The following is a 12,910-nucleotide window of genomic DNA, read 5'->3' on the forward strand; positions in this document are numbered from 1 at the left end:
TTGGGTTTGGATTTTGCACTCCCTTCAGATTTCTTAGGGTGTGGGTGAGGGAGTCCTAGGAGATTTAATTAGTTTCTTGAGAGGTGCTGAAGTTTGTGACACTGAGGTCCATTTTCTTCTATTGTCCATTGAGTTGGGGGACCCTGGGAATTAAATTTCTGGAAGACTGGGACGGTTGCCATGGATAGAATTGTATGGATTTTTGAATATAGTTTAGCTACTTGGTGGAGTTTTCTTTTGTTGTTCTGGTTTTGGAAAGGGAAGATTAAAATAGTATGAATTTGGGTAGAGAGGAGTGTGTGCAGTCTAGTTAGAATGCTTTAGTGGGCTTCTGAGAGAAGGAAGAATGGGTTACACTATAAGTAAACGCTTAGGAGATAAAGACACACAGGAGGCTGCCTGAGGCACTGTATTAATCTTAATAGTCTCTCACAGTTAAGACCTGAATTATTTCAAACTAAATTTCTTACCTTTGAGTATTTGGATACAAGCTCTGGCCTGGATGCCTTAGGAGCATGCACAGCAAAAAGGAAGGCTTTCGGAAAGTTTTCTGCTACTGGCAGAGTTCGTATTGTCTAGTAGTTCACAATTCAAGGAATCAGCGTTTACATTAACTCAATCAGATGGTAGAATCTCAGAATTTGCATATAAGATCTAACAGCATTTTTACTGCCTTAATTAAGCAAACCTATATTTCATGCATTTAGTCGTGTGTTCAACTAATGTTTATTATCTCCCCAGAACAAGATACTGGGAGATAGAGAAATAAATTTAAACATACAAGTTACCCTCCAGAAGGCTGACAGTCTACTTAGGGAGATAAGACATATTTTTGAACAACTTAAACACAAGGATAACATTTTATCGTATATTCTGAATCAAGAGATATTGGACTTTAGTGGCTCGAGAAATTATTCCTTCTGAGGAAATCAGAGAAAAGCACGAGATATATCTGAGCAAGGACTTTGAATGACTGGGAACTCAGGTCCCCTCCCATCACACTTGTGAGCCAGCAGCATCCACACTATGGTAACATTCATTGCTCCCCCAGGTCAATCAGGGGCAGGAGTTTTATCATCCTTGAACCTCATCGGTGATCTGCATCTCCACTCTCATTCTCTCCTAGCCTCACCCTCTCCCTGATTTCGTAAGTCCTAATGCAGTCAGCAAGGTTTTTTTTTTTTGACCTTTCAAGAAGATGACTAGAAGAATCTGGGTGAGGGTTCATAGACTCCTGCTTGTCTTCATAAGAAAATACCAGGTCAGTGTTGCTACGACTGTGTGTAAAGTTTCTCCAGGTTGCAGCAACAACCCTATCATCAAGGGCTCTCACTGAGCATTACCTACGAATAGGGCCCTGAGTTTCTCATTTTTTGCATACTTATTAATTTATTACAGATCCATCATTGATTTTAATTCAGTATCAATGTTGAAGTAACATGTGGTATTAGTAAGATTAATAGAAATAGCCATACCCTAGAGTCACTAAGACCTGAAAATTAGTTATATATAATTGTTGTAGGTTATGCATAATATGAGTCATTTTCTTCAAGAGCATAGACTGTAGCTAATATCAGCCAGGCTTTTATTTTCTAAGTATTTTATACCTTTATCATTGGCCGTTCTCATTCAAAAGAAGCACTGTTACACTGAGAGAACACTTAACCCAAATTCACTTTGTTCCACTAGTGTTGTATATGGTGACCTGAATATATGTGACTCTGATAGACCTGTAGTTCACTGGAGGTTCCCATGATGAGGAAACTCATGATGAAGACTTTAGAAAATAAAGAATAACTTGGTAAAGCAAAGGATTGCACTGTTTTGTATATTTGAACTCTGTGCAGATTAACTTTGCTTAAAGCAGGGAACGAGTTGTTAGAAGGCATCCCCTGACACAGGTTTAAACAAGCCACTGGTTGAATCACAATCTCCAAAATACTGCTACATCAGAAAAAGCCCGACAGAGCCGATGAAGATAGTCCTAGTCAGAAATCCCAATGCATGCATTAGAGAGGAAAGTCTTCTGGGCCTCACCTCTCTAAATCAGATTTCTTCTTCAGAGGTCATTTCAGGTTCTCCTCCTCCACGAAAGGTCTTTCAGCGCTTGTTCAGTTCTCTAATTGGCTTATGATGGTAGATCTTGTATCATCAATGAGATTATAAATTCCTTCAGGGAAGAGACCTCAATTACGTACACAGTGGAGTCACAGTATTTCAAAATTGAAAGTAATAATCAGGGAAAAGGAAGATAGCTAGAGGTTGTGACTTGCCCAGGGTCACAGAAAGTAAGAGGCTGAAGCAATAGCAGAACCCAGGTCTCCGCATGCCTGCCCCCTGCGTCATCCTCTCTCGCAGCCGCCATTCAGTTAAAGCTCCTCATACATTTTAGGTGATTTGCTGCCTCTCCTCCACAGCCAAAGAACAAGAACCCAAGCTCAGTTCTTGAAGGATTAATTTCCAAATGCCAAAAGCATGCTTTAGAGCTGACTTAAATCTGTTCTTGCTTTAACTTATCCTTTTCCTCCAGTGTCATAGTGTCAGTCCAGACATAAAGCTTCCACGGAAGGCCAGCAGGGGGAGTACAATTGTGCGAAACTTGTATAAAACTCCCAGTTGTTTAAAAACCACAGACCAAGATATGGGAGGTGGAGGGGCTGGGTTCTCCGTGTCTAAGAGCTTTTAAAGTGGTCTTCAAACAATCTTGGACCTACATAAGCCAGCTTTTTAAATTACATAAACTGCAAGTCACATTCTTAATTAGGCTTAAAAAGTAGGTACACGATAACAACTACAATTACCATGTTGGTTTTTTTTTTTTAACTTGCTTTTGTTATGTTGTGCTTCGCACAGAGAGGACAAAAGCAAAGGCAGCCTGTAGAACAGAGCAGCTTCTCAGGGTTACGTCTCCCGCTGATTTGTAAATGTCGGGGCAAAGCTGAGTTCGTTTTGGAAAATAAATGTCAAAGCAAGTCAGAGTCATTTATTCCTTAGCAGGAAATATTGATTCGGTGACATTGTTCAATTGTAATGACTGTTTCTATTGTGTTAAATGACTGAAGTATATTTAACCAATTTAGATGAAGAATGAGGCTCATTGTGCCATTTGATTGGCTAAACCTGAGAACACGTGTATTGTTTCAGCCGGTTTATTTGTTCAGTCACCAATATTTATTAAGCACCTACTGGGTGCCAAACCCTGCTGAGTGCTAATGTAAGAACTGGGTTGTAGAGTTAGACACACCTGGGTTCAAGTTCTGCTTCAGCTGTCTACTAGCTCTGAGAATTTGGACAACTTATGTAACCACATTATTGTCATTTTCCTTACGTTAAAACCATAAAGGTTATTAGGAAAATTAAATAACAAAATACATGGCATGATCTTAAAAGATGCCTATCAGATGATAAGGCCTAAGTTATCATTAACTTCTATTACCATCATCATCATCTTCCTCTTGTGCATCATATTCCTCATTCTTGTCTTCAGGGTACCCATTTGATGAAGGAAAATGTTTGAGACAACAGCTTCTTTATTGACGTGTTTAATATGAACTGGATTTAGAAATGGGAGAGAGCAAATGTGAAAGCAAGCTTTGGTGAAGCCATTACTTAAAATAACTATAGTTGATTCAAAAGAAACATTAACTCAAATTTCGCAAGGCTATACCATACCAAGGATACTTTCTAGGAATATGCACTAAGATACTTGTAATATGATATTTTCTTCTTCAAACTCCTTTCCACCCCCCAAAATATTTGTCCTCCTGCCTATTCCTGGGATGTCAGCAGGCTTTCCTAAGCACCTTCCACTCTTTCTCCTCCCTGGCTCATGGGGCCTCCTCTCCTCCCTCCGTTACTCTCCATGTTCATGATGTGGCCTCCAGACACCCTTCTGGAATGTTTCATCAGCTCCTGTTTTTGCCCTTCGATGTCAAAAGGGTGTATGATTAGTCATTCTTCCACTCTCTTGCCAAATAGAGATGGGGAAATGTGTCCCCTCCCTTCCTAAGTGTTAAAAATTCTCTTTTCAGACCACAGAATGTGGCAGGCTCATGTTCTTTATGACCCCACTACCCCTTCCCATCTCCTCCTCCCCAAGAACCTGGTGGGGAAATGCTCCCAGTGTTATATCCCTTTTTATTGACACCCCTCTGCCCTCTTTGGCTTCTCTCACAGTTGCACCTTGACCCCTCTCTCTACTCAGGGTCAGTTCCTTCCTTAAATTACAAGCTGCTCAGAAGGTCTAGGAATTACTGAACTTCAGATAGCGTGTGGCAGTCTTAGCCCAGGAAAGTTTACTATCTGCGACTGTTTCTTTTTCTCCCATGAGCCTCACCAAACAGGTCTCTGTACAGACAGAACCTCCACTCATCTACCTCACAGCCCACCCAGACTTACCCAGACTTGCCCAGATTCACAGTGCGGTACAGCTCAGACCCTCCACTGGGCTTCCAGCTCCATGTGATCCAACAGCGAAAAGCTACTGACCTGGGATTTCAGAACAGAGGTTTCTACCTAATTCCTCAACTAGCTAACAGTATTGCGCCCCTGGGTATTTTAGTCATCGCCTTGCTTTTCAGCTTCTTCAACAGAAGTATAGTTTTTACTAAGCACCTTTCAATATCTAATTGAAATGACATGTAAATAAACAAGACATTGTAGATAAAACCATCTTCAGCATCCAAAGGGTGATACAGATACTTTTGAGGAACGTGTGTCAACATATTCCTTAGGACAACTGACCATGAGAAGGTCATCTCTTAGAGATCTCAGTGTGCCATAGGGAGAAGAGTTACCGCCATGTAAGTGTCCACCTCGACATTGGTTTGCACACCAGTATCCCACTCCATTCAGTCCATCCATATTATTTTGAATCATAAAGGCACAACCCTAGAGGAGAACATTTTTTAAAAACATTTTAATAATGTACTTACTTCATTAACCTGAAGTTAAAACTTTTAGATAAGGCTAGTGCCTTACAACATGATCTTTTAAACTTAAGCCAAGTTAACAGTCATTATTGCTGCTTCCTCCGTGACCTTGGGCACATCGCATCGTCTCTCTGAGCCATGACTTCCTCATAGATGATCTCTGACCTCCTCCTGCTGTGAGCTTTTACCAATCTGCTTCCATACTGCAGAGATTAAGGAAGTAGCATGTCTACTAATGCCTTCAAAGGTTATGAATGCAGAATATTTGTTAGATTTGAGCTCCTTGATCTTCACATTACCTTAAAAATAGAGCTAGCTGAATTAGTAGCTGACTGGGAGTAAATCAAAATAGGGCTTACTAAAAGTTTCCTTTAGATTCTTGAAAAACTATTTCACTTGAGTTCTTTTTGGTATGATTAATTTAGAGAGAAAAGGAATCCAAAAATTCTGTTGACCTCCTCATTCCTCCAAGCGTTCCACTTCTGTAGTCTCTCATTGTTTTAATTTAATGAAGGAGAACCATAGAGGGAGAAAAGAAAGCGAAGAGAAGACAAGGCTGCGAGGAGCAGGAGTGGTTTCAAGACTGTGCACTGAGCAATCAGGTTTATCAGTGTTTAAAGCAAAAGAAAACATATTCCAAACACATGTTTATAGTTTTTCCCTTCCAAAAATGGAGAGCCCGTGGTGAAAGCTCCTCCCCGTGTTAGTTAATACACTGTCATTTCATGAAGCACTGGGGAGCAGAGATAAAGTCCTGAAGCTCAGCTTCTCTTCCAGCCCCCAGATCCAACACGTCTCCCCACTTTCTGCCTCTTCTTTCACCTCCCGTATTTCAGCACTGGTTTCATGAGTGTTCTGTAAAGGACATTGGCAGCACTTTGCACATGGTGTGCATAAATATTAGCCAACACCAAGGGACAGGATGTGCTGCAAGCAGTCTATGGTAAGAGTAGGCAGGAGCTGTGGTTGTGGACCCCACTTTCCTCCATCAACCATGGCACCCCGGAGCCTTGGGTGCTCCCGCCGCCGAAAGGAGAGCCTGGAATAGTTCATCCCTGAGAGCTCCTCTATTCTAGTGCTAACATTTTATGAAACCCCGGCTTTACAAACAGATTGTTTTATTGCTTCCTGCATTACCAGTCTGTTTGATTTCTGTGCCCAGCTCCCTGAGAGCATTTTGAATTATAGCACGGAGAATTTCCATCAACAAGTGCATGACATTATAGTGGACGTTGGGGAGACAGTGTCAAACCAGTATTAACTGGACTTGAAAGGAGATAGGCTGGGAAATTAAAATAAAGGTGCTCCCAGATAAAATACAAAATATCACACAGTTCCTAACTCCACTATTTAGTATTTATAGCATCCAACCAGTACTTTGGCTTTTATTGGTATGATATAAATAGATGGCTCCTTAAGAGTAGAGACGGTGTCTTTGCTGAAAAGTTGACTATTAGTTTTGTATGCCTGGCATATACTTATTAAGCCAGAACACATTTATCTTCTGTCCTGTGTCCTGAGGAGCAGGGTATGCGCATCACACGTGGATCAGACTCTCACTCCAGGGCAAGGCATGGGGCTGGAATATGGATTCTTGTTGACAGGTCACATTTGGTGTTCTGAGAGACCCAAATGAGAGAGGCTTGCTTTTGAGAAATTAGACATGTAAGCAGGACATCTTCCAAGCCTAATACAGTAGATTAATGTTTTAGGTGCTCAATAAATATCATTATATGAAGAAAGTAAGTTTCCCAGACTAAAACCAGGTGACTGGAAAAGTGATTATTGTAACAAAATATAGCACATGCTTCTAGGTTGGACCCTCTTCCCAGCCTGTGCCAACAACCCCTGGCTTATAGTCACCCCCTGGGGCTGAAAGATGAGCCGCTAGAGAGGGAACACTGGCATGTCGCGAGAAACGGATCAGAAGCCTGCCTGCGTGGAGTATGTGGACATGTGTGCACAGGTCGGGGGCTGGAGACACAGCTTGAATGCAACCCCAGGATGGGAACCCGAGGGAGAGACTGCGCTAGGTGGGCTCTGCTCTGCTCCAGGGAGCTCGTACTTTAAAGTCAAGCGGGAGGCCAGGCACCCCAGGAGTGTCGAAATGTCCCCTAAGCCAACAATTCGCGTGGCCTGTCAGGTCAGAGCTTGTTGTGTCCAGTTAGGTTCTGGACCAGAGGGCAGATGCGAGCCAGATGGCCTTCCATAACAGGGGGCTTTGGGAGGGGAACAATGGGACTAGAGGGTGCGTTTCTCCCAAAGCACCTTCTAGTGGAAAATGGGAAAGCAAAATGTGCCCAGTTTCAACAAGGTTCACTTTCTCTCATGCTTCTCTTGTGATTTTCCTCTGTCTCTTAAATACCGCACTTAAAAGAACTCTCCAAGAAAAGATTTCCAGGATGTGCTTTTCAGAGGTCATGTGGAAGCCAAGAATGATTGGCCTCCTTTTTTGGCTAAGGAGTCTTAAGTTCGGGATAATTTTATTTGTTCCTGCTCCTCCTACCCCTCCCCACCCCCCGCCATGCACCCATTTACATTGATATCGTTAACTGTCTCCTGCTCTGGATCCACATCAAGGATGGACACACTGACTAGCAAAGCCAGAATTCAGCACATCATTCCCCGAAACATGAACTTCTTTTTAATTTGAGAGTATATAATTTCAGCATTTTTTTCTGTCTCTAGATGTTTAGAGCTCCCTCTAGTGTCACTATGCTGTCATATTTATCCTAAGCATTTTTTTTTTTAAGATTTTATTTTTTCCTTCTTCTCCCCAAAGTCCCCCAGTACATAGTTGCATATATTTTTTATTTGTGGGTCTTTCTAGTTGTGGCATGTGGGACGCCACCTCAGCATGGCTCGATGAGTGGTCCCGGGTCCACACCCGGGATCTGAACTGGCAAAACCCTGGGCCGCCGAAGCAGAGCATGCCAACCCAACTGCTCGGCCAGGGGCCTAACCTCTTAAGCTTTTTTTTTTTTAAGGTCATTATTCCTTTAACCATAGCAGGGAGAGTATTTTATTTTCTTCACACTTGACTTCGAGAGCTGCACACGGAGCCCTAACATGTCACGTGTGTCCCTAGAACCTACAGACCAGCCCTTCCTGATGTCTGTGCTTCTTTGAGGACCAGGAGAGAGAGGGGCAGAAGAGGATGAAGAAGGGGGCAGAGGATGGCACTAAGAAGGAACAGCATATTAAATGGGGTATGAAGGTGCCAGAAGAGTTTGCCAGCTTCCCCTGCTTAGATGATGGAAGCAGCCTGATCTTTCAGCTGGGAAGCCAAGGCCTGGGATTCCATCCTCTGGCCCCGGGTCACAGGAGGCAGCACTAAATGCCTTGGGTGTTTATGATTCTGGTGTGACGGCAGTGGCACGTGTCCAACGTTGAACGTGTGCTGCTAGATTTGGAGTCTGACGGAGTTCTGCTTCATACTCAGGTCCCAGTCTTTCTGAGTGTGTGTGTCTATTTATATGTTTACATATATGCACCTATGTACGTCTATGTGTATATAATCAAAAAGACATTCAGAACCCAAAACATTGTTTTAATAGAATTCTTAAAAATTCTTTATCTACAAATTTGAATTTAGAATGGGTTAAAACCACCTCTCTCATTTGGTTGGCAAGGAAAAGGTTTGGAGTTTTATAAAACATTTCTGTAGAGGTAAGAGATCATTTCATGTGTGGAAGCGAAGGTAGTTGTCATGCATAATCCCATAGAAAGCTTAGAAACTCTGAGGCTGCAACTTCTACGGTGCAGCATTGCCCTCTGCATTTTCTGCAGTGTGAGACAATCACCCTGAGCGCAGCAGGAGCTGGTCTGACTTCAGCTGTTCTCTGGCTCCTGCTTAATGTCAGTGAGAGCTGGAAGTTGAATAAATGAGAACAGGAGAGGTCTGGACCCATGTAAATGATTCTCACTTGAAAGGAGAAACAGCTTTCATCATTTGTTCCAGCTAAGCCTTGCATGTGTTAGAGAGCTGATCCTAAGCAGTGGGAAGGATCTCATAAGTAAGGTTTGATGTTCTCTCTCTCTCTCCTCTGCTGTCATTCTTGACTTGTGGGTTGCGTACGTGTTGTTAACCGGAAGATTGCTATCAGCTAGTGGTCTCTAATTTTTAAAAACAAGTTTGAGAAACCACAAAATCTTCCTGACCAGTGTACATTGTCCCTGTTTTATGAAACTACATTAAAGATTGAATAAAAGGAAAGGAGAACAGTCAGTATGTGCATAGAATTCCCTAAATTCTAGGGAAATAAGTGACCAGCCACTGTTAGACCTAGAAAAGTAATAGGCAATGTGGAGAGGTCTTTCTTCAACCACATGAGTCAACTGGTGATTGAGAAAATGTAGCAGCCTGAGAATCACGTGATCCCTGGGGCAGTGCTGTTGGCCCTAAAGGGAGAAAACTGCTCAGATACACTGGTGAGATTGAAACATGGTACTTTCGTTGCAGCTGCTGGGAACTGAACAGTTAAAAGTCAACATTGATTATTTTCCTCTTTAACTGGAGAGTCAAAATGTTTCCATCATCAGGCACTCCTCCTACTGGAGGCAAAATCTGCAGAGGTTTTTGTTGATGACCTGACCTTTCTTTATACCATCTTATCTGCTCCAAGTAAAATAAAGTCTCAACCACAACTCTCCCTATTTCTACTTGCTTTTCAGCCGTACCAGCATCGTATCCTAGAACCAATCTTGTTGGTGGATAAGACGTTCATGCTGGCATATAAAGTGTTAAACTCTTGTCAGGGTAAGTTCCACATCCTCACCAGCTGCTTGACTTAGAGAGATGGTAACTGTCCAAGTCATGACAACATGTTTCACATGCCTAGTAAAAGAGAAAAATGACCCGCTGTTCACAAAAGTACACTATTAATGAAATAAGCTTCCTGTTTAACTAACCAAACTTATTGTCCTGATAACTTAGCGGTTATTTTCCGGTTCTTTTTACCCCAATTTTTATGCCTTCATGAGAAGCTGGCAAAGGCAGTACCGGGAGAGAGCACAGAAGTCCATGTTGACCTTAGAGTTTCATCCAAGAATTTTCTTTCCTTCTTTCCTTCCCTATTCGATATCCTGTCTCTAATGAAACTCAGGGATGAGCTGCTTTTTTGGAATATCTTCCAAAATTAGACTCTAGTTAGAAATCAAATTTCTATAAAATGAATGTTCATCCAGAAAAGAAAATGCATTCATATGCCAGTATTAGTAATTCACTAATGACCTCTGAGAATTTCTTTGTATCCATCTGCTGCTACATTGAACATTTTTTACACAGCCTCTAAAATGCTTTCCAGCTACAAGGTCAGTCTATTGACAATTTCAAAAATTGTGACAAGGGGACAGACAGGTTTGCTTTTTGCTGTTGTTATAGTTATTTCTGCTTCATGTGTTGAGAAAACATCTCAAGGTTTTGACCCTGACTGGTGTCTTGAGACTGAGGCAGGCTGATGGACGAGCACTCCATCCGACCTCTGGTGGTGAACATGCGCGGGAGGGCCTGAAGGCCCATATTGGACAATCGGTTAAACTTTCTCTTAAAGCCAAAGAAAACTTAGATCCAAACAGGATTTGGTCTCAAGCTAAAACAAAAATGTACATCATGTCGAAAAGGCTTCTCCAAGTGCTACAGTTAATAAGCAATGTTATGTTTTTACTGGAAAGGCGTGTATCTAGCCAAGCATTCTTCACATTTTTCCCAGGATTTAGTCATCAAATCATTTTAGACATATTGCAAGGGTAAAATGTGTACATATCTGATAAAGGGCAGCATTTTTTTTCTTTTCTGCTGTATAGCCCCCTGAGGATGTGGAAAAATAAACTGCGCACACACATAAACACACATAGTGTGTATGTATGTGTATATACATACCTGTGTGCACAAATATGTGTATATGGATGTGTATATAGTTTGTTTTTCTCATGAAGCGTATGTATATTTATAAAACAAACTCTCCACACACACACACACACACACGCATATATGTCTGTTTTCACCACCAAGTGCAAGAACCTAGCTTCTCTTTTCACTGTTACTTCTAATTTGATTTAAATTGGGTACTGCAAATCTTTCCCCTGGATTTGAATAATTTCGATCCAAAAGATAGAACACTTCCTAATCATGCCCACATGCCTAAAACATCTTTAGGAATTCCAAAGTGTGTTTGGGTCTGATTTATCTAGGACATCGCAGCAGTGTAGACATAGTTTCTGTGTGTGGTCAGGAAGGGAGCGGGGCTGGGGGGGCCTTATCCATAAACGTAGACATGGGTGCGTTGTCATTGGCTGCATTGCTAACAAAGGAAGGAGCAAAGTGAACCCAGATGTTGATCATTTGAAAAAGTTCCCATTTTCAAAACAGACTGACATAAAAGCAGTTATCTGTGGTGGAGTCTAAAGAACACTGGACTTGGGTTTCTGGGTTTGAGTCCTGGCTGTGCAACTTACTAGATAAGAGACCTTGGACAGGTCACCTAACCTCGATTCCTCATCTGTTAAATGAAACCCAACATAGTAGTGGTTATGAGGACTCAGTGAGATAACCCATCAAATTGTGTGAACATTAAGAGGGATTATACAAATGTCAAGTGGTGGTTTTTATCTTGCAGATATTATTCTTGTGTGAGTTCTTGCTGACGCACACGCAATTACATTTCTGAGTCAGACTAATTTCAGTAGCAGATAATGGAAATAATAAACCAGCGATAGATTCATTGGAAACTCTGGGCCGGTAATGATTTGGTGGTGTGTGGTTTGGTGGGAGGTGCCTGCACTTGTAGGAATGGAAAGTTCGCTATCCTGCTCTTCTCCCCTTCAGAATTCTAGTTCTGGTTCCCTTAAGAACACGTTCTAGTTCCCTTTAAGCAACAGCTGGAATGAATGCCATAGTGTGCTGATAAAAGTTTAGCTACTGGCTTTGGGATGACAAGGGTTCTGATCTGTAGCATTTGCTGATTTCTGTGATGCACATACTCCCACAGTGACCAGCTTCACCCTGCCAACATGACATCACCGAATACGCGGCTGGGCAGGAATGCACAGGAGCTCACCGTTATATAGTATTTCCACTCTTCAAGTAGATGTAATTAATTAACTTCAACCGTTTAGATAATAATAAAATAGAATAAAATAATTAGGGAGGGATGAGTTTTTAATATAATTTGTTTAATTGTAAGTTTATATAATTTAAGTTTTAATAATGGCTCTGATTAACACTCGGCTTATAAATTTAACCATCAGCTCTTGCCGGCCGGAACAAGCTGGCTCCAACATGCCGCTGTTTCTCTTTGGCTACATTAAAGCACAAAATTGCACCATGAATCAGCAAGTTCAGGACCATCCTGGAAAAGAAGCATGGAAAATGCAGCCATAAATGGATTTTTATTTCTGTGGACTTTGGACGAGCCATCTCTTCTTGGTCCCACGTTTTCTGCTGTATTTCCCTTTGGCTAACAAAATGAGTATTGGTTTCTGAGAATGTTTTATAGATCTAGTTATTGGGGTTGGTATTTGAAATAGTTTCAACTTCTTAATTAGGTGAAAGACAGTGAAGACGTAGAGCAGAATTTTATAGGATTTCTTTGTTGGTCATTAAGAGAAGAATCTGGAAAATACTCCTAAGGAGAGAAGAATAATTTTTTTCTTTGAGCTATCCTTAAAGGTCCAGGAGGAAATGGCTGCTGGGGAACAAAGGATTAAAATTTTAGTCCATTCGTGATATACGTGCTTGGGAAAGGGACCTGCAGCTGACCTGTGCCTCCTTCCTTAATCAGAAGGTGGTATGGTGGATGCCTCATGTCGGAGCAGCCACATTTGAGAATTTGAGAAGCCTACCTAGGAACACAGAGGAAAAAAATTTAAAGGCAGCTTTTATAATCAAAACCATCGAAAGACCTAAAAGTCAATGAAATCAATATTTCAGATACTGAATTATTAGCTTACTCCTAGATGCGTTTTACGCATTGGGCTTA

General features: G+C 41.6%; 1 protein-coding gene across 5 annotated transcripts in view; it reads left to right on the plus strand.

The window, feature by feature from the left end:
* Positions 1-12,910, plus strand: part of ATXN1 (ataxin 1) — a 378,660-nt gene that overhangs the window by 295,343 nt on the left and 70,407 nt on the right. Inside the window, exon 7 of one of the 5 annotated variants that reach the window (XM_046639026.1) lies at positions 9,606-9,690. The exons of the other annotated variants lie outside the window; for them this stretch is intronic. The gene's annotated coding sequence lies outside the window, so the exon portion shown is untranslated. The remainder of the gene's footprint in view (positions 1-9,605; positions 9,691-12,910) is intronic. 5 annotated transcript variants of the gene reach the window in all.

This window comes from Equus quagga, chromosome 15 (genome assembly GCF_021613505.1).
Source record: "Equus quagga isolate Etosha38 chromosome 15, UCLA_HA_Equagga_1.0, whole genome shotgun sequence".
NCBI lineage: Eukaryota > Metazoa > Chordata > Mammalia > Perissodactyla > Equidae > Equus > Equus quagga.